Below are 20,649 nucleotides of genomic sequence, written 5' to 3' on the forward strand. Positions count from 1 at the left end.
GTGCCTGGTGGCGAGGGCGGGAGGTCTGGCTCTGCAGCCCCGGTGCCCGGTGGCGAGGGCGGGAGGTCTGGCTCTGCAGCCCCGGGCGCCCCCAGGGCGTGCAGTGGCGAGGGCTGCCGTGGGCGCAGCTCGCGGGGGGAAGGGGGCATCTGCTCCGCCGGGCACCAGCGGTTGAGCATCCATCCCTCCGGCTCTCGCCAGCCGGCGGCGCCCTCGCGCGGAGCGGGGCCGGGCGGGCCTCGGAGGGGAGGGGGGAGCCACGCCCGCAGGCCCTTCCCCTGGGGGCGGTGGCGGCTTCCTAAGGGTCCGGGGGGCTCGGGGGGACCCGCGGCCCTCGGAGACGGATCCCGGTCGCGGGGAACTCGCTCCCAGCCCCGCAGCGCGGCGGCCCCGCCCCCGGCTCCCGGCGGGTGACGTCACGCGGCGCGCGGCATTGTGGGGCGGGGCCAGCCGGGGGAGGGGCGCGAGACGCCATTTTCGGCGGCGGCAGCGGCGGGCAGGAGCCGGAGGGGCGCGGGCGGCGGCAGCGAGGGGAGCCGCGGGGACAGCGCGCGGACGGCCGAGGATGCTGCGGGGAGCCCGCGCCGGCGCCCCTCGCTCGTGACCGCGGCGTCGCCCCCGAGCGGCCGAGGCGGCGGCCCCGCTGTCCCGCCCCGCGCACGCGCCGGGCCCGGAGCTGACAGCGCGAGCGCGCCCGCGAGCAGCACGGTGAGTGCGGCGGCCCGGCCCCCGCGTCCCTTCCCTCGCCTCCCGCTGCGGCCGCCGCCGCACCCACGGCCCTCCAGGTGCGGGTCCCTTCGGCCTCGCATCCCCGCCCGGCCCGGCGTCCCGGCTCCGGCCCCGCATCCCCGCCGCCCCGGCCCCGCAGCCCCGCCCCGTCCCGCATCCTGGTCCTGCTCTGCATCCCGGCCTCACATTCCCACTCCGGCCCCGAAGCCCGGTTCTGCGCCTCCCCTCATCCCATCTGTCACCGGCCCCGCGTCCCCGCGTCCCCGCGCCGGGCTTGCATCCTTGTCCCGGCCCTGCATCCCGCCCGGCTCCTCCCCGCACCCCCGGCCTCACATTCCCTCCCGACCCCGCATCCCGCCCGGCTCCTCCCCGCACCCCCGGCCTCACATTCCCTCCCGACCCCGCATCCCGCCCGGCTCCTCCCCGCATCCCCAGCTGCGAGCGGGGGCGGCCGCTCCGGGAACAGCTGCGGCCCGGGAGCCGCGCCGGGGAGGTGGCCGCCCCCGGGAAGGCGGCGCGCGGGGCGGGGGGCGCGGGGCGGGGCGCGGGCCGGCTCTGCTTTGTCCGAATCCTCCCTCTTCCTTCCGGCCGCCGCCCTCTCCCGCGGCCCCGCCCTGGGCCGGCGCGCCTGTCAGGCTCGCGGGCGCTGCGGGCCCGGCCGGTGGGAAGCGCGGGGACCGCCCGAGGCCGCCGGACCTGCCTCCCCGGGGCCCCTCTCATCCCTTGAACGCGGCGCGAGCCGGTGCACCCGCGGACGCCGAGCTGGCGCCGCCCGCCCGGAGCGCTGGTTGTCGGCTTGGGCGCAGCTCTTTCCTTAAAAACCTGAACGCAAAGCATTAAAAAAAGCGAGGTTAACGCGCGGCGGCCGGGTAGTGTTATAACTGGGGGCGGCAGAGCCGTGTGACCCTCCGTTAGGACTCCTGCATTTGGGTCCCTATTGCTTTACTGTTTTATTTAAACAACGCAGACGTCACGTTAGACGTTCCAGAAGGAATACTTGTAAAATGATGTTTTTGTGAAGGGCCAGGAGGCAGCCCTGAGACACCCCGCTCGCGCACAGCGCCGCGCAGAGGGCAGCGAGCCCTTGGCTGCTTCGCTGGTTAGGTGCCAAGGCTTTTCGTGCGTGCAGCGGGACGAAGCCGTGGGTCCGAGGCACTGGCTCCAGGCACAGGGGAGACGGTTGGGACCTGGCCGAGTCCCGGGTTCGCCTCCTTGCGGACCGGCACCAGCCGCGTGGGCATTGGGTTCGCTGTGTGGTCTCCTGTGTCTGTGGGAAGCTGCGATACTGAACATTGAAGATTCTCCGGGAGGGGAGGCACGTAGGGCCAGTCTCTCCCGGCCGCAGAATGCAGCATCATGGTGCGGCGAGCCTGGCGGCCCTGGGTGTCCCCAGGGGCGTGGAGGCCCGCGGTGACCTCACTGTGGCCTGGCTCCACCGGGCGTGGCCGTGTCTTGGAAAAGCACCGTGACATTCCATCGGAAAGGTGGGAAGACGTGCCCGGAAACGCCACTCGGGAGGGGCACGGAGCGTCTTAAATGAATGCACGTCAGGAAGCAGCCTCAGAACGCTGGCGGGAAGGCAGGGTGCAGCTCTCCACAGAAACTAGCTTTGCACAGTTGTGTAAAAAGAAAACTAGAAATAGAGAAGTCAAAAGTGGAGTAAAATGTGGGATTTGTATAATCTGAAAACAAGTGGGATCTGATAAGAAACCAGAACTTTAACAAAGTGATGAGTAATATCCTAAATACAAGTACAAGCACATTTTAAGTGTCAGATTTTGGGGCATAAAATAGAAAGGAGTGGCCTGTCAGGATGGTGAAACTTGGCCTTGTCTATTGAGAACCAACGGAATGGCAGGTGATGTGCTAATTAGCAGGTGGTGATGCCCAGATGAAGACCAGGGCTACTGGCTGCCCTGGGAGCTGCCCTCTGCAGGGCAGACAGGACATGGATGCACCCTGATTAGATCTAGGGCTGTGCTGCCCCAGGAGGTGATTCCAGAGGGGAGGCCACTTGAGGGTGGGGCTGGAGGTAGTGGTGCTGCACAGGGAGAGCTGGGGTGGGAGCTGGGGTGGAAGCTGGGGTGAGAACTGGGGTGGGTGCTGGGGTGGAAGCTGGGGTGGGAGCTGGGGTGAGGGCTGGGGTGGGGGCTGGGGTGGGAGCTGGGGTGAGGGCTGGGGTGGGGGCTGGGGTGGGTGCTGGGGTGGGTGCTGGGGTGGGAGCTGGGGTGGGAGCTAGGTGAGTGAGATGGAAAGGTGAGGTCGGGACCAGCTTGAACAACATGCCTGGGGTGCTTCCATCCTGAGTGTGGAAGGAGGGCTGGAGGACTCCAGGAGTGAGGTGACATTTAGAAGGAGCTTAGGGAGTGTGGCAGGTGCTTAGAACCGAGATGAGACTAGTTAGGGAGCCGTTATACCAAGTGGGGACTGAGAGCGGAGTGAGGGCAGTGCCAGCAGGAGCAGAGGAACGGTGGGTGGAGTAGCCTTGATTTGGGGCCGGGTAGACTGGGGAAGGCTGGGGCTGCAGGCAGGGGGAGGGGAGGGCAGCATGGGCAGCCAGAGCAAACTACTGAAACATGTGGGTCCCTCACTCCTCTGCTGAATGTTCCCAGAGTCCTGTGAGCACCCCGCCCCGTCTGCCCTGCCTGAGGCGCACCTCTCTGGGTGTGGGTCTGCACTGCCCCGCTCCTGAGCACTGCACTTCCTGTGCACTTAGGGTGTCCTTCATTATTTCCTTACGTGGCCCACTGCCTGCCCCTCCCTCACCTCCTGCTCCCCGAGGTGGGATTTTCACCCGTTTATGCATGGGCAGTGCCTGGCTGGGACTAAGGTGGGATTTTCACCTGTTTATGCATGGGCAGTGCCTGGCTGGGACTAAGGTGGGATTTTCACCCGTTTATGCATGGGCAGTGCCTGGCTGGGACCAAGGTGGGATTTTCACCTGTTTATGCATGGGCAGTGCCTGGCTGGGACCAAGGTGGGATTTTCACCCGTTTATGCATGGGCAGTGCCTGGCTGGGACTAAGGTGGGATTTTCACCCGTTTATGCATGGGCAGTGCCTGGCTGGGACCAAGGTGGGATTTTCACCCGTTTATGCATGGGCAGTGCCTGGCTGGGACCAAGGTGGGATTTTCACCTGTTTATGCATGGGCAGTGCCTGGCTGGGACCAAGGTGGGATTTTCACCCGTTTATGCATGGGCAGTGCCTGGCTGGGACCAAGGTGGGATTTTCACCCGTTTATGCATGGGCAGTGCCTGGCTGGGACCAAGGTGGGATTTTCACCTGTTTATGCATGGGCAGTGCCTGGCTGGGACCAAGGTGGGATTTTCACCTGTTTATGCATGGGCAGTGCCTGGCCGGACCCGCTTAGTAAACGTGTTGAAGGAAAGCACCTAGAGGGACTTCTTGTCTCTGGGTCACATGGGCTGGTCAGGCAGAGGGGACTTCGCACTGGGTTTGGGTTAAATCTGAAGTGTTTGGGCGGCCGGGGTACTAGCTGGCAGTTGGAGGGTTAGGGCTGGAGCTCAAGACAGATTTATGCTGGAGATAAAGATTTGAGAGGTGGCATCATGTTGGCTAAAGCCAGTTGCGTGTCCTTCGCGACCTCTGCTGGAGCCTCTGACCGTGGCCGGAGTGGCCCTGAAGGGCAGCAGGGTGCGCCCTGGGAAGCGGGAGGGCGGGGCTTGGTCACTCACATTGGCTCAGAGGCCAAGGACAGAAAAGTCTGCTGGATTCGGCGTCTAGGAGGTTATTAATGACCTTCCACCTTTTCCCTGAGAGCAGTCCTTCTGAGGAGGGAGGGCTGATTCCGAGGGCTGAGTGACAGCAACAGGACCTGCCTTCTCTCCCAGGCACCTGCGCCAGGCGCCCGCAGCCTCCTGGCTGACTGCTCTCAGATCAAAAATGAAGGATGACTGTTCTGTTTGAATTTTTGGAGGCAGGTGAAAGCAGTTTGGATCTATGCTTTTGAATGTCCCTGCCTCTGAAGTTTACTGTGCTACTGCTAATACTAGTAAAACTGATAATGGTGAGGTGAGCGCCATACCAGGTAAAATTGGTGCTTTAACCACCTCCATTTTTTTTAAATTGGTTTTAATGAGAGGGGAGAGAGGGGAGAGAAAGAGAGAGAGAAACCAATTTGTTGTCCTACCCATCCATGCAATCATTGGTTGCTTCTAGTATGGGCCCTGACTGGGCATCAAACCGGAAACCTTGGTGCATCAGGATGGCACTCCGGCAGGGCCCGCCTCTATTCTACGTGGAGGCATGTGGCTAGAGAGGGCAAGCTACTTAACCCAGCGGGACCTGGCTGTGAGGCGGGCTTCCGGCTCAAGTCTTTTACTTAAAACAGCCTGGTTATCACCAATCAGGATAATCAATAATGCCAAGCTTGCCCTGGCCCCGTGTCTCCGTTGGTTGGTGCGTCATCCTGTATTCCAAAAAAGATGGTGGTTGCTTCTCCCTCCCTCCCTCCCTCCCTCTCTCTCTCTCTCTCTCTCTCTAAATAACTAAATAACAATGTAGTTCACGCCCAGTGTCTGTGGCGTGGCTTCGGCGTTCCTCCCTAAGCTCAGAGCAGCAGAATTCAGTTCTTTTGGTTGAGGGGCTGGCGACCCGGTTGCCTTGCTGGCTGGCTCTCTCAGGTCCTCCGCTCAAAGCCAGTTGTGGGGAGCCTCCTGCAGCCCCTCTTGCCTCACACTGCCTCTCTGACTTCAGACCCAGATCGACAGGGCTCACGTGATTGGGCCAGGCCCACCGGATCCCGCCCTGTTTTAAGATCAGCTGGTTGGGACTTTCATTACATCTGCAGAACCCCGGCACTGCAGTCCCCCAATCAGTGGTTGAGTGAATAACTGGGAGAAGGTGTGGGTGCACCAGGGGCTGAGAATCTTGGGGGGAGGCATCTTAATCTGCCTGTCACAGTTCGACTTCATTGTGTTCTCAGAACCAGACCATTCATAGCTGTCTGCAGTCAACATCCGAATAACAATGTCTGAGTCCACACAGCATTCATATACAGCAGCTAGGAAATTCTGCTTTAATATTGAAATGTAATTTGTATGCAGTGAAATACTGAGATTTTCAGTATACTGTTCCCTCAGTTTTGATTAATACATATCAAAGTAGAGCCCAGCCCTAACTGGTGTGCTCAGTGGATAGAGCGTCGGCCTTCGAACTGAAGGGTCCCGGGTTTGATTCTAGTCCAGGGCACATGCCTGGGTTGCAGGCTCCTTCCCCAGTAGGGGGCGCGCAGGAGGCAGCCAATCAGTGATTCTCTCTCATCATTGATGTTTCTATCTCCCTCTCCCTTCCTCTCGGAAATCAATAAAAATATATTTAAAAAATTGTGAGGTGGTAGTCTTTCTTTTTTTTAAAATTAGCAACAATGAGCCTCGGATAAATCTCATTGGCTACGATACTGCCACTGCACAAAGCTGAGGCGGTCGTCTTTACTGCAGTGACAATACACCGAGATTACTTTATAAACAGGTTAAAAAAAAAATAGAGCCCAGACATGTGTGGGAGGCAACAGTCAATATGTCTCTCTCACATCGGTGTTTCTCTCTGTCTCTCCCCTTCTTTCCACTCTCTAAAAATTAATGGAAAAATATATCCTCAGGTGAGGATTAACAACAAAAAATAGGGCCCAGAAAGTCCCCTTACGCCCCTTGCCAGACGTCAGTCATCCCCCCACAGCAACACGGCTCTGTTTCTATGACCACAGGTTGGTTCTACCTGTTCTAGGATGTCAGGTGAGTGACGTTATGCAGTGTGTGTGTGTGAGTGTGAGTGTGAGTGTGCGCGCGCGCATCTAGCCTCTGTCGTCAGCACAGCCCTTGAAAGTCATCCCTGTTGTTGCGTGCGTCCCTGCAGTTCTTTCCTCTCGTTCCGAGGGGCCGCCTGTGGCCCTGCCGCAGTAGCCATCTTCTCTAGGTGCACTTCTGGGGGCGTTCTGTCAGGGCTGGCCGTCCGACGTTTCAGGAACCTGCCGGTTCGCAGGGGGCTGGGCCTCTTCCTCCGGCGGCACTGAGCGGGATTCCGGCTCCGCCCGCTCCTCCTGCTGCCCCCAGCTCCGCAGGCCCCTCGGCCTGAGCAGTGCCCCTCCTCACGGGTCAGTGGGGGTTCCCCTGACCGGTGGCCAGTGGCGATGGGCGCTTCCTCCCTGCCTGCTGGCCTTTGGGGCACCTGCTTTTGTGCAGTGTCTGTTCTAAGGGTTTTTGCCCATTTAACAACTTGGGTTATTTGTCTTTTTATTGTTGAATGTAGGTAGGATTTTTAAAAAAATCTTCACGAGGATATATTTTCCAATTGATTTCTAGAGTGGAAGGGAGGGAGGGAGAGAAATATATCAGCGTGAGAGACATATTAATTGGTTGCCTCCCACACATGCCCCTACCAGGGCTGGGGAACTTGCATCCAATGAATGTGCCCTTGACTGGGAGTCGAACCGCAGACCCTTCGGTCCACTGGCCGATGCTCTAACCACTGAGCACTGGCCAGGGCGAGTGTAGGAATTTTTTAATATTTGGGTTGAAGTCTGTCAGAAACATAGGTTGCAAATATCTTTCCCAACCCGTGGCTTAACTAATTTTTTTGACTGTGCATTTTAAATTTTCTTTAAGGAAATTAGAGGCTTTATTCATTTAGTCAAAGCTTGTCCCATCTTTTTTTATTTTTGCTTTCTCTCACCCAGTACTTTTAAAATTTGCTGAAGTCCAGTGTATCATTTTTTTTCTCTTATGGTTCCTGTCTCCTGTTATGGTCTCTGTTCATGTTTTTAAATAATTAGGAAATGTATGCTGCCTTGGGAGCACCCACTGATCAATCGGAAAGATGTAAAGGTGTGAGTGAGAGCTGCTCCTCTCCCCTGCCTCTGCCCCTCCCCCTTCCTCCCTGCCAGGAGAGCTGGGTTCAGCTGGTCTCTGTAATGGCCTTTGTCCGGGTAGGAGGAAAGGCACTCCACGCAGACCAGCCATTGGTTGCCACTTACATACCAACTTCGCTTCTTTTTTTAAAAAATTTTTATTTTTACTGGTTTCAGAGAGGAAGGGAGAGGGACAGAGAGATAGAAACATCAATGATGAGAATCACTGATCGGCTGCCTCCTGCACACCCTCTGCTGGGGATGGAGCCCACAGCCCCGGCATGTGCCCTGACCGGGAACCAAACCGTGACCTCCTGGTTCATAGGTTGACGCTCAACTACTGAGCCACGCTGGCCGGGCCCAACTTCGCTTCTGCTAGGATGCTGCGCCGCTGGCGTTTTTCGTTTGGAATAAACAGTTCTTCCCACGTGGGAGCCAGTGCTCTCTACACGCAGCACCTGTGCGCGTTCTCAGGCGCACTGGCCCACGAAGCTGTTTCCTCTCCGCTTGTCCAACCAGGGACTTGCAGTAGCGACGTCGGCCTCGGCCTCGCTGGGGCTCATTCATCCTTGTTTTAGGAAAAAGTGGGTGCTCCTGGCTTCATGGAGCACCTTCCCAGTCGTGTCTCCTGCTTCCCGTTTGCACCTGAAAAGAGGGGCCTGTGGTCTTAGGCAAATTAAATGGCCTCGGTGCCCTGCCCAGAGGTGGGAGGCCTGGCCTGTTTTTTTAAATCCTCATCTGAGCATCCCCCACCCCCCCACCCCGCCCCGCTTTGATTTCCAGAGAGACTGGGAGGGAGGGAGGAGGTGGGGGGGCAGAGAGAGAGGGGTACGTGCCCTTGACCGGGAATCGAACCCAGGACCATTCAGTTGAGCCAAACCGGCCAGGGCAGGGCTGGCCTTGGACAGCTGTTCCTCTGTGGCGGTGCTGGCCATTGGCAGGCGGAGAGCCCTGTTCCTGGGATGCGGCACCTCAAGGCCGGTGGTGGTCAGGTTGTTGGAGAGGGCGAGGGCCTGAAGCTCGTGTGCCTGGTGCACGGCCCTCCTGCCTCCTGGGCAGGGCTGTGGGAAGAGCCGGTCTCCTTCACACCCTCATTCCGCCGGGGCGCCTGCCGCAGAGCCCGCCCGGCAAAGCCCTGCTTTATGTATCCAGCGGCTTACGGTTTTAGGATGGGAGCGGATTCAGAGTGGAGGCTGTAACTAAGGAGTCTCATTTTCACACAGTCACTATGCATTTCTGTGACTTAGGCCAGCACGATTCAGCCATTCATTTCATTCTGTGACTCACCTTTAGAAGAGGAGGTGAGAGCGTCAGATAGAGGAGAGAGGGGAAGATGAGAGCAGAAGAGCTGCAGTGGGGAAGCAGGAAGTGCCTGCCCTTTCCATGTGGGAGGCTCCTGGCGAGCTCCGGGTGGTCCCAGCTGATGGAGCCCGTCTGGCCTCGGTGGACAGTGACTCCTCGTTGGGGCGGGGCAGCGCACAGTAAATACAGTCAGCACGCTGTGTGCGCAGTGCGCTGTGCGCTGTGTGCTGTGTGTGTGCTGTGCGCTGTGCGCTGTGTGTGTGCTGTGCGCTGTGTGTGTGCTGTGTGTGTGCTGTGTGCGTGTGCTGTGTGCGTGCGCAGTGCGCTGTGTGCTGTGTGTGTGTGCTGTGTGCGTGCGCTGTGTGCGTGTGCTGTGCACTGTGTGCGTGTGCTGAGCGCGTGTGCTGTGCGCTGTGTGCGTGTGCTGTGCGTGTGTGCTGTGCACTGTGTGCGTGTGCTGTGCGCTGTGTGCGTGCGCAGTGTGCTGTGTGCTGTGTGCGTGCGCTTTGTGTGTGTGCTGTGTGCTGTGTGCGTGCCCAGTGCGCAGTGCGCTGTGTGCTGTGTGCGTGCGCTGTGTGTGTGCTGTGTGCTGTGTGCTGTGTGCTGTGCGCGTGCGCTGTGTGCGTGTGCTGTGTGTGTGCTGTGTGCTGTGCGCTGTGTGCGTGTGCTGTGCGTGTGTGCTGTGCGCGTGTGCTGTGCGCTGTGTGCGTGTGCTGTGCGCTGTGTGCGTGTGCTGTGCGCTGTGTGCTGTGCACTGTGTGCGTGTGCTGTGCGCTGTGTGCGTGTGCTGTGCGTTGTGTGCGTGTGCTGTGCGCTGTGCGCTGTGCGCGTGTGCTGTGTGTGTGTGCTGTGCGCTGTGTGCTGTGCGCGTATGCTGTGCGCTGTGCGCGTGTGCTGTGCGGTGTGTGCTGTGCGCTGTGCGCGTGTGCTGTGCACTGTGTGCGTGTGCTGTGCGTGTGTGCTGTGCGCTGTGCGCGTGTGCTGTGCACTGTGTGCGTGTGCTGTGCGGTGTGTGCTGTGCGCTGTGCGCGTGTGCTGTGCACTGTGTGCGTGTGCTGTGCGTGTGTGCTGTTTGCTGTGCCCTGTGCGCGTGTGCTGTGCGCGTGTGCTGTGCGCTGTGCGCGTGTGCTGTGCACTGTGCGCGTGTGCTGTGCGTGTGTGCTGTTTGCTGTGCCCTGTGCGCGTGTGCTGTGCGCGTGTGCTGTGCGCGTGTGCTTTGCGCTGTGTGCGTGTGCGTGTGCTGTGCGCTGTGTGCGTGTGCTGTGCGTGTGTGCTGTGCGCTGTGCGCGTGTGCTGTGCACTGTGTGCGTGTGCTGTGCGCTGTGCGCGTGTGCTGTGCGCGTGTGCTGTTTGCTGTGCGCGTGTGCTGTGCGCTGTGCTCGTGTGCTGTGCTCGTGTGCTGTGCGCTGTGTGCTGTGCGCTGTGCGCGTGTGCTGTGCGCGTGTGCTGTGCGCTGTGCGCGTGTGCTGTGCGCTGTGTGCGTGTGCTGTGCGCGTGTGCTGTGCGCTGTGCGCGTGTGCTGTGCGCGTGTGCTGTGCGCTGTGTGCGTGTGCTGTGCGCTGTGTGCTGTGCGCTGTGTGTGTGTGCTGTGCGCGTGTGCTGTGCGCTGTGCGCGTGTGCTGTGCGCTATGTGCGTGTGCTCTGCGCGTGTGCTGTGCGCTGTGTGCGTGTGCTGTGCGCTGTGCGCGTGTGCTGTGCGCGTGTGCTGTGTGCTGTGCGCTGTGCTCGTGTGCTGTGCGCGTGTGCTGTGCGCTGTGTTCGTGTGCTGTGCGCTGTGTTCGTGTGCTGTGCGCTGTGCGCGTGTGCTGTGTGCTGTGCGCGTGTGCTGTGCACTGTGTGCTGTGCGCGTGTGCTGTGCGCTGTGTGCGTGTGCTGTGCGCTGTGTGCGTGCGCTGTGTGTGTGTGCTGTGCGCGTGTGCTGTGCGCTGTGCGCGTGTGCTGTGCGCTGTGCGCGTGTGCTGTGCGCGTGTGCTGTGTGCTGTGCGCTGTGCGCGTGTGCTGTGCGCGTGTGCTGTGCGCTGTGTTCGTGTGCTGTGCCCGTGTGCTGTGCGCTGTGTTCGTGTGCTGTGCGCGTGTGCTGTGCGCTGTGTTCGTGTGCTGTGCGCTGTGCGCGTGTGCTGTGCGCTGTGCGCGTGTGCTGTGCACTGTGTGCGTGTGCTGTGCGTGTGTGCTGTTTGCTGTGCCCTGTGCGCGTGTGCTGTGCGCGTGTGCTGTGCGCGTGTGCTGTGCGCTGTGCGCGTGTGCTGTGCGTGTGTGCTGTTTGCTGTGCCCTGTGCGCGTGTGCTGTGCGCGTGTGCTTTGCGCTGTGTGCTGTGCGCTGTGTGCGTGTGCTGTGCGCGTGTGCTGTGCGCTGTGCGCGTGTGCTGTGCACTGTGTGCGTGTGCTGTGCGCTGTGCGCGTGTGCTGTGTGTGTGTGCTGTTTGCTGTGCCCTGTGCGCGTGTGCTGTGCTCGTGTGCTGTGCTCGTGTGCTGTGCGCTGTGCGCTGTGCGCGTGTGCTGTGCGCTGTGCGCGTGTGCTGTGCGCTGTGCGCTGTGTGCGTGTGCTGTGTGCGTGTGCTGTGCGCTGTGTGCGTGTGCTGTGCGCTGTGTGCGTGTGCTGTGCGCTGTGTGCGTGCGCTGTGTGTGTGTGCTGTGCGCGTGTGCTGTGCGCTGTGCGCGTGTGCTGTGCGCTATGTGCGTGTGCTCTGCGCGTGTGCTGTGCGCTGTGTGCGTGTGCTGTGCGCTGTGCGCGTGTGCTGTGCGCGTGTGCTGTGTGCTGTGCGCTGTGCTCGTGTGCTGTGCGCTGTGCTCGTGTGCTGTGCGCGTGTGCTGTGCGCTGTGCGCGTGTGCTGTGTGCTGTGTTCGTGTGCTGTGCCCGTGTGCTGTGCGCTGTGTTCGTGTGCTGTGCGCGTGTGCTGTGCGCTGTGTTCGTGTGCTGTGCGCTGTGCGCTGTGCGCTGTGAGTTAGAGCAGTGGCTCTCAACCTTGGCTGCACATCAGAATCCCCTGGGAATCTTTTTAAAATCCTGATTTCTGGGCCTCATCCTCCAGAAATTCTGTTTCTTTGTCCTGGGGTGGGGCCACAACATGAGTAACAAAGAAACAGAATTTTCGGGGGATGAGGCCCAGAAATCAGGGTTTAAAAAAGATTCCCAGGGGATTCTGATGTGCAGCCCAGGCTGAGAAGCACTGCTTTAGAGGATAAAATCGCTCACTGCCTGACCACAGAGGGCATCACGGCTGTGCTTCCATTCAGCGACGTCATGATTCGAATGAGACTGAGGCTCCAGGAGACCGTTGTAGATTTTGCTCAAATAGGAACTTCACTGTGTCCTATAAGCTCGAGGTGACACCCCTGTTCCCACTGCTGTCCTCTGTCCCTCCAAGAACAAAGCCCAACATCTGAAAAGTCAGCACTGTTCTGTCTCACCTCTTTTCAAGCAAATTGTATCCCCTTTGACTCTTCACTGTATAGTTTTTGTTCTGAAATTTCAGAACCAAAAATACGTACATTTTACTACTAATATTACCATTGGTTACTGTGCATTTTACTAGGTGTACCGGTTAATAATGGTGGATTTTGTAATCAAAGAAAACACAGTAATTTCAAGAGAAATATCAAAAGTTCTTTATTCAAAGTAATGTCCATCGCTGGCTACACATTTCCCCATCTTTCAGGTAATTTGTGGATACCGTCCCAATAGAACTTTTCTTGTTTTGAGGCAAACCATTCAGAGACCCGATTTTCCACTTTGTATGATTTGAAGTGCTGCTCAGAAAGTGCGTGTGTCATCGGTCGGGATAAGTGGTCATCTGAAGGAGGAAGGTCTGGTGAATACGGCGGGTGGGTTAATACTTCCCAGGCAAGATCTTTTAACGTGTCTTTAACTGGTTTTGAAGTGTGTGATGGTGCGTCATCATGAAGCAAAATTACTTTGCCGTGTCTTCTGGCACATTCTGTTTGTTACACGATCAAAGTGTGGTTCAAATTGATTATTTGTTGGCGGCAGCAATCAGTATTAACGGTGTCACCTGGTTTTAGCAGCTCATAATACACCACACGCCCTGATCCCACCAAACGCAGAGCATTGTTTTCTATCTGAAGCCATTTGGCCTTGCAGGCGATGTTGATGGTTGACCTGGATCAACCCATGATTTTGTGCATTTGGGATTCTCAAAATAAATCCACTTTTCATCGCCAGTCACAATTCAATGCAAAAAAGACTTTCTTTCGTGCCATTGAAACAACATTTTCCTGATGACTTTTCGGTTTTCCATTGTCTTTCGTTCAGTTGATGTGGCATCCATTTTCCTTCCTTTAAAATCTTTCCCATTGCTTGTAAACGATCGGAAATTGTTTGCTGAGCAACGCTTAATCTTCCTGCAAGTTGTCTTTGAGTTTGACACGCATCTTCATCCAATAATATTTGTAATTGTTGGACTTCAAACTTTTTCGGTTGACCTGGACGTTCTTTGTCTTTCACATAGAAATCATCACTTTCAAAGCGTTTAAACCAGCGACCACAAGTATATTGAGATGGAGCATGTTCACCATAAGCTTCCCGAAGTATATGGCAACTTGTTCTTCAAAATAAGCTAATGAATTAAAACTTCCCTCAAATGCTCTTTTTTTTGGCACGAAATTCAACATATTTTTATTAAAAAAATTTTTATTGGTATTTTTCAGAAGGGAAGGGAGAGGGATAGAGAGTTAGAAACATTGATGAGAGAGAAACATGGATCAGCTGCCTCCTGCACGCCCCCTACTGGGTATGTGCCCACAACCAAGGTACATGCCCTTGACCGGTATCGAACCTGGGACCTTTCAGTTCGCAGGCCTACGCTCTATCCACTGAGCCAAACCAGTTAGGGCTCAACATTTTCAAGCGTAAAAATATCTATGATGTTAACACCTTCAGCAAATTTGACATATGAAGTTTTGAAGCTTGCTGTCAATACAACAAAATAGCATACATATCAAATCGCATATACATCAACATATGTGTAACTCCATCTATTGAAAAAAATCCGCATTATTAACTGGTACACCTAGTAGTCACAAAAGGTTAAGTATTTGGAAAATTCCAGGTCCATTGGAGAGGCTTGAGATTCCTGTTTCTCAGGGGGAGCGAGGCTGAGAGACGGGAGTGAGCGTCCTGGGACTCCTGACGGGGCTAACATAGAGAGACCCCAAAGTGGGGCTGTGTGCTTTGGTTTCTTTTATTTGAATCATTTAATTTAAAAGTTCTGGGCATATGCCCTGGCTGGTGTGGCTAAGTGGATAGAGCGTCAGCCTGTGGACTGAAGGGTCCCGGGTTCGATTCCAGTCAAGGGTACAGGCGCGGGTTGTGGGCTCGGTCCTCAGTGTGGGGCGTGCAGGAGGCAGCCGATCAATGATTCTCTGTCATCATTGATGTTTGTACCTCTCTCTCTCTCTCTCTCTCTCTCCCTTCTCTCTGAAATCAATACAAATATATTTTTAAAAATTCTGGATATATTTTACTGAGATATGGTTCACATATGACAAAATGTACAGGGCTGTACAACTGTCTAGCTCCCGACATTTCATCAGCCTGGCAAGAAAGCTGTACCCGTCCCCTCTCCCTCCCGCCGTGGCCACCACTCACCTACTTTCTGATTCTGTGGCCCCTCATGTCAGTGGAGTCAGCGCTGTGTGCCTCGGTCTGGCTTTGTTTAGGGGCGCAGCGCTGTCCGTGCTGTAGTGTGGACCAGCATTCAGTTCCTTTTGATACCCACCTGTTCCACTGTGGCTGTGCCGTTTCGTTATCCGTCCATTCACCGGCTGATGGACGTTTGGGTGGTTTCACACTTCGGTTATTACGAATGATGCCACAGCACTGGTGTGCAGGGTTCACACCGGCCCCGTTTTAGTTTTGGAGCATTTGTTGGCAAATGCTGACGTAAGCATGTTTCCATTGTTCGTGGGTGTGTACCAGGGTGGAATTGGTGGCTCTTTCATCTAATTTTCCAAGCTTTGACAGTTGTATCATTTAATCCACAACACACTCTGTAATGTTGGGTTCCAAGATACAGAATGTCTTAGTCCACCTGGCTGCTGTAGCAGAATACCATCCGACATTTAGTTCTCACAGTGGTGGAGGCTGGGAAGTCCAAGATGATGGTGCTGGCAGAGTCAGTGTCTGGTGGGGATCTGCTTTGGCTCATAGACACCATCTTCTACTTTTTATTTTATTTTATTTTATTGATTTTTTACAGGGAGGAAGGGAGAGGGATAGAGAGCTAGAAACATCGATGAGAGAGAAACATCGATCAGCTGCCTCCCGCACAACTCCCACTGGGGATGTGCCCGCAACCAAGGTATATGCCCTTGATCAGAATCGAACCTCGGACCTTTCAGTCCGCAGGCCGACCCTCTATCCACCAAGCCAAACAGGTCAGGGCTGACACCATCTTCTTGCTGTGTCCTCATGTGGCGGAAGGGGGAGGAAGGTCTATGGGGCCTTTTATTAAAAGAGCACCAATCCCACCCTAGCTGGTTTGGCTCAGTGGATAGAGTGTAGGCCTGCAGACGGAGGGTTCTGGGTTCGATTCTAGTCAAGGGCACATGCCCAGGTTGTAGGCTCGGTCCCTAGAGGGGGGCCTGTAGGAGGCAGGCGATCGATGATTCACTTTCATGATTGATGTTCCTATCTCTCTCTTCCTCTCCCTTCCTCTCTGATATCAATTTTAAATATATACATGTTAAAAAAGAGTGCTAATCCCTTTCCTGAGGCCTCCGCTCATGACCTCCCGAAGGCCCACCTACCTCCTCACCCATCACCTTTGGCATCACGTGTCATGCAGGCCGTGGCCTGAGTGCTCACTTCCTGATTGAACGTGGGTGTTTTCTGCAGGCGCATTAGGCTCTTGCTTTTCCACGCCCCGTGGGGCAGGAGCGCCCGCCCAGTGCTCCCAGGGCCTGTGGCGGTGTGTAGAGGAGGCCGGGCCGCTGGCTGCAGGGCTTCCCACTGTGCAGCTCGGAGTCTCTTGGAAAGCATCTCAGACGCCGTGGGCCGTCTTGCTTCCTTTCTCTCTGCTTCCCTTTGCTGTGTCTGCAGGAGGTACGTGTCCTGGCCAAGAGCGGCCAGAAGAGCACGCTTCCTTCTCGGCTGTCCTCTCTCTGTGCATCCACATTCCTTTCTTGAAAAACTGATACGTAAGGGCCCTGGCCAGGTTGTTCAGTGGTTAGAGCGTCGTCCCGCTGCGCCAAGGGTGCAGGTTTGATCCCTGGTCAGGGCACATACAAGAATCAACCAATGATGCATAAACAAGGGGAACACCAAATCGCCCTCCCCTCTCTCCTCCCTTCCTCTCTCTCTCTTCAGAAATCAGTAAAATAAAGAAGTTGATCTGTAAGTCATACAGCACGATAAAGTGGCCCAGGTGATGCCCTTGCCTTTGCTGGCCTTGGCTCTCTTTTTGTTAATTTTTGAGAGGGGGACGGTTGTGGTAAATAAAATTTGCCAGATGGTGGAAGATCGTCTCGCCTGCTAATTCGTAGAGTGTGTGATTGTGTGAGGGCGCGCTGACGCGCTATCAGGTGCCGAGATGGACGCGAGATCATCCCGTGACGCTGACACGGTAACCCGTGAGGCGGAAATTCAGTCTTTGTGAGCCAGAGGCGTCTAAGGCGGGCCGGGCCGGGCCCGAGAGCCTGGCGGTTCTGCTCTAAGCTTCGCCGGTCCGTGTCCGCGTGTGCAGCGTTCCTGTTCTCCTCTCGGCGTCAGGGGGTCTGTCGTTACTGTGCGGAGGCGGCAGCTCTTCCTGTCTGTGAGGGTGGAAGAGGTTCCGCTGCCTGCCCTCCGACAGCCCGCTTAGGTGTTACTGTTGTCTGGGTGGTGGGCTCTGAGAGGCACAGGCGTGTGTGCCCGTGCGCACGTGCGCGGTGTGGTCACTGCCAGGCGCTCCAGCAGGGCGGCGAGAGCGTAAATTCTGTTCCTCTTCTGCCCTCATGGTTACAGTGGGAGCTGACTCACCGCCGCAGACGCTGTGTTCTTATAACACACTGTGTAAAGGGTGTCCCAAAATTCACGCAAGAAGTAATTTTGATAGAAAACACAGGTTTATAATTAAAAATTGTGAATTTTTTATCGATTCATAAAGTATACAGTATAGGGTTATGTATGGAATAGCATATCAGGTAAATGGCCGCCACGGCTTTGCTGGCACATACACATGATCTGGGCGGCCAATTCTGATCACCAAAACGGGAAATTACACGGCCAGGAAATGACTCACGCAGCAATTGAATTGTTTCTCGGTCTGTATGGCATGTGGCACCGTCTTGTTGAAACCACGTCGTCCACATCCATGTCTTGCAATTTAGGCACAAAAAACTGGATTATCATGTCGCGATAGCGAGCACCACTAACTGTTACTGCCTGAGCAGCCGCATCTTTGAAGAATGGTCCGATGATGCCTCCAGCCCCAAATCCGCACCAAACAGTGACATGTTGTGGATGCATTTGTTTCTCAACAATCACTCGTGAATTTTCTGAACCCCAAATGCGACAGTTTTGTCGATTAACCAAGCCATCAAGATGAAAATGAGCCTCATCGAAATTCAGCCACATTTATGCAAAATGGTCATGGAAAATTTCAACAAAAGAGTGCGTATGTGCCAGCAAAGCCGTGGAGGCCATTTACCTGATATGCTATTCCACACATAACCCTATACTGTATACTTTATGAATCTATAAAAAATTTACAATTTTTAATTACAAATCTGTGTTTTCTATCAAAATTACTTCTTGCGTGAATTTTGGGACACCCTGTATATGGAAGTGATGTGAATTCTTTTTTTTTTTAAATGTATTTTATTGATTTTTTACAGAGAGGAAGGGAGAGAGATAGAGAGTTAGAAACATCGATGAGAGAGAAACATCGATCAGCTGCCTCCTGCACATCTCCCACTGGGGATGTGCCTGCAACCCAGGTACATGCCCTTGACCGGAATCGAACCTGGGACCTTTCAGTCCGCAGGCTGACGCTCTATCCACCGAGCCAAACCGGTTTCGGCTGATATGAATTCTTAACATATTGCATATATACTGTCTGGTTTCTGTATTCGCTTTCGTTAAGCCTCACCTGAAGCTATTTTTTTCCATTTATTTTAGAGGCGGGGAGAGAGACATCGTTTGGTTGTCTCCCACATGTGCCTGATGGGGCCAGGGAGCCAACCGGCAACCCAGGTGCCTGCCCTTGACCGGGATTGAACCCACAGCCCTTCGTGCTCTGGCCAGGCTCTAACCGCTGATCCACACGGTCTGGACTCTGGTTTTGCTTTTTACCGGTTATTCATGTGCTTTTTTATGTACTTTGTGTGTAGATTTAAAAAATACTTTTTATTTTAGAATAGTTTTTTAAGTCCTCACCTGAGGATATGTTCTTATTGATTTTTAGAGAGAGAGGAAGGTGGGGAGAGAGAAACATCGAACCAATTGTCTTGGAAAGTAGTGAGTCCTGTGTTACAGGAAGTGTGTCTGCAGACCTTGAGCAGTTGTTATCAGGAAGGTTCCAGATTGCTTAGCTCCCTGGCCGGAGGCTGTGCTGACTGACCGCTGAGTGACTGCTGAGCGCTCCCCTCTGGTCTCCATGCTCCCGTGAGCCGGGGAGGAGGTGTGCTAGCCACCGAGACCCCAGGAGGCCTCCCCGCTCCATGGCTGATGGTGGTGCCGGGCTCTGCACCGGCTCACTCGGGTCCGAGCCCACACGGCACCTCCCACCTCATTCTCACGACACGGAGTGTCCCCTACCCTCGAGGCTGGGTTCCCATTACTTTTCCTTTAAGGGGAAGGTAACAGAAAACTGCCTTCAGCGGCTCTTACTTTGGGTGTGCGCGTCCGGTAACATTTCTGTGCGACTGGTCTCCTCTCAGGCCCCAGCCTGGCCAGCCGTCAGGACCTGCAGTGGGTGTCTCGGGATTCACCTGCCTGATGAGGCATGCCTGCAGCGACCGTCTTTCTCGTTTTCCTTCCACTTTTCCTTCTGCACACGAGTGCCGCCTTTTATGGTTTTCCTTTGCTATTTAAACACTCCGCCCCCTTCCTTCTCTCTTACATAAACAGAACTGCCCCCGCCCCTTCTTCTCGGCCGCCACGTAACCCTATGAGGGTACCCTGGCCGTCTTTACAGCTGGCAGGACTCACTCTGACGAAGGTGTACCTTCTGCCCCGTTCACGTCCGTGAGCTTTTCTTTCCAGACGGAAGCCGCCCCGCCCATTTCCTGGGTTTGCCTCGTGGGAAAGATGGCTGGGTGGGCTACCTCAGGAGCGGAAGGGCCTCACTGGCTGAGCCTGGAGGAGGTGCCTGTGTCTCTGATGGATGGTTCTGCGCCGTGGCACCTGACCTTCCTGAGCGTGGCCGCCCTCCACCCTCACCCCAGAGGGCAGGCGCCCTGGGACCTCTCTCCCCTCCTCCTCTAGTCCTGCCCTGTGCCAGCTCACCCCTCTCCAGATGTGGGCGCTTTCCACCTCCCCCTCGGCCCCCGTTGTCCCCTCGGTTGGCAGTGCCCTTGAATTGGATACGGTTGGCATCCGTCCCCTCTGCAGTGGGTGTGTCCGCTGCCCCCCCGCCCCCCTCACTCCCCCCACCCCATGCTCCATCAGGAGGTCTGTCACTGTGCCTTTAGCTCTCGGTGTGCGTGGTATCAGCTGCCCTCTGCGCCCGCATGTCCCTGAGGCTGCCCTGGTCAGGGCACACCTAGTAAGCCCTGTTCTGCGAGTTTGGGAAAGGAAGACTGAAGGTGCATCACTTGGAAATTGTGCTGAGAAGTTCGCTGCCAGAGCTGGGGAGGCGCCTGTTTCGTTTCCTCCTTCCTTTGGGGATCCACTGAGTCCTGTTCCCTGGACACTGGTCCTCCGTCGGCCGGCGCGTGTGCACTTAGCAGTGACTGTGACAGGCCGAGAGGGTCGCACAGGACAGGACACACGAGGCCCTGCTCTCCGGGAGCCAGCCGTGCCCTGGAGAGCCGTGAGCTCAGTAAAGGCGTCCCAAACGGCCCTGTCTTTTAAAAAAATGACTGATTTGAGAGAGAGAGAGGAGGAAAGGAGAGAAACATGGACGCATTTCACCCGTCCGTGCAGTCCTTGGTGACCTTGGATGTGCCCTGACAGGATCGAGTCCGCAGCCTTGGCCTATCAGGATGACTAACCGCGGAGCCGCCTGCAGTAGAGCTTGAGTCTCGGTGGGGAGACTGGGCAGGAACCTGCAGCTCAGGTGCCGGGGTTCTGAGGAAGCCACCCCACGGGCATCCGACCTCAGCTCGTCCCTCCCCTCCTCTCTCCTGGCAGCTTCCTTCTCCCCACTAGCAGCTCCCGGGCACAGGGCAGGGGCACGGCCGCTGGCTGACACTGCCTCAGTGCCCTGCCCCCCCCTTCTTCACTCACGGCCGGACCTCACACCTGTTCCTGCGCCCGGGCTGCTCTGCCCCAGGGGCATGCTGGGCTCCCGGGCTCCCGAGTCTTTTTTGTTTTTAAAAAAATTGATTTTAGAGAGAGAGGAAGGAAGAGAGAGAGAAACATCGGTCGGTTATCTCCCGCATGCACCCCGATTGGGGGCTGAACCCACAACCTGGGCATGTGCCCTGACCGGGAATTGAGCCAGCAAACTCCGGTGCATGGGCTGACACCCTGCCACCTGAGCCACGCGCAGGGCCTCCTGCGTCTGCAGCGCTGCTCACCTCATGCCTCAACCCCCGGGCTCCGCCGCTTGGTCCTTCCCCTCCTCTCCGTGCTCCGTGCTCCGTGCTCCT

The 20,649-nt window shown here is 56.3% G+C and overlaps 1 protein-coding gene and 1 pseudogene across 15 annotated transcripts in view; one reads left to right on the forward strand and one right to left on the reverse strand.

Annotated features, from left to right (window-relative positions):
• Positions 1-461: 461 nt before the first annotated feature.
• KLC1 (kinesin light chain 1) overlaps positions 462-20,649 on the forward strand; it is a 49,502-nt gene continuing 29,314 nt past the window's right edge. For 9 of the 15 annotated variants that reach the window (XM_036306370.1, XM_036306380.1, XM_036306371.1 and 6 more), the window contains exon 1: positions 463-708. The gene's annotated coding sequence lies outside the window, so the exon portion shown is untranslated. Of the gene's footprint in view, positions 709-20,649 lie in introns of all 15 variants that reach the window. The other 6 variants (XM_036306369.1, XM_036306364.1, XM_036306367.1 and 3 more) reach the window with 1 other exon arrangement.
• On the reverse strand, positions 6,057-6,168 carry LOC118655078 (annotated as a pseudogene).

Source organism: Myotis myotis, unplaced genomic scaffold (assembly GCF_014108235.1).
Source record: "Myotis myotis isolate mMyoMyo1 unplaced genomic scaffold, mMyoMyo1.p scaffold_m19_p_41, whole genome shotgun sequence".
Taxonomy (NCBI): domain Eukaryota; kingdom Metazoa; phylum Chordata; class Mammalia; order Chiroptera; family Vespertilionidae; genus Myotis; species Myotis myotis.